The sequence below is a fragment of the Argopecten irradians genome, chromosome 14 (assembly GCF_041381155.1).
Source record: "Argopecten irradians isolate NY chromosome 14, Ai_NY, whole genome shotgun sequence".
Lineage (NCBI taxonomy): Eukaryota > Metazoa > Mollusca > Bivalvia > Pectinida > Pectinidae > Argopecten > Argopecten irradians.
The window spans coordinates 17854063-17855006 of record NC_091147.1 but is presented as its reverse complement, the minus strand read 5'-3'; positions in this window follow the sequence as shown (position 1 = coordinate 17855006).

Sequence of the window (944 nt, the reverse complement as noted above, 5' to 3'; positions counted from 1 at the left end):
ATACTCTACGCTCTAGTACTGGAGCGTAGAGTATCAGAGCGTAATCGAAGATATGATTTTAATCAGATTGAAATATGGTAATCTTTTTATTTTGATTCATTTGCATAAAACATGTTTTCAAATAGGCGTTGCCATTTTCTCCATATAGATCAATAATACAAACTTTTCATTGGTTGCTTATAAATAGAAGGGGTGCAACTGTGGTGATCCAGCAGATGGCGCAGTGCAGGAACTTAAGTTTCACCTGAGACCCACCAAGAGGTCTTGGCTAGCGAAGCTGCACCCAATGAAACCGACTTAATAGCATAATTCCGATTGTATATGAATGGTACCAACTCGTTATCGATGGTACACAAATTGACTATGAACATACATGTAATAGTATATATTGTTCATTCCTTGTCACTCACCACACTGGTCGACATTACCATGACAACCAGACAACCATTTGTACATTCGTCATCGACTTGTTGGTGGATAATGGTGATTTCGGTGTTAAATTCTGTACATTAATGTTCTCTTGATATTTTGTTTAGTATATATTCCACTAAACTTTGACTCCGCACAAAAAATATGTAAATAAAAACATTAAAATTATGTATTTTTATTATATTTTATTTTTATTATATCTTTGTTATTTTACAGGTATTAGATTATGTTTTTTGTTATCTATACTGTTTCGTAACTTGCCGATACCTTTCCTTCACGAGATATTTTGTGTACTTACAAAACTCCGGAGAACCATATTTACATGTATAAGATTGACTCTTCCAAACATCATTACGGGAATACAAAATTCCTTTAGACTTGAGTTTCCAAGGAACCAATCTTTAAAGATGCTCCATCGTCGACAGAGCATAAACGATGTTCATCATTTGAACAGTAATTTGTGTTTAGTAATAGGTCTAATTAACACAAAAAGTAATATAAAATAATTCATTTTG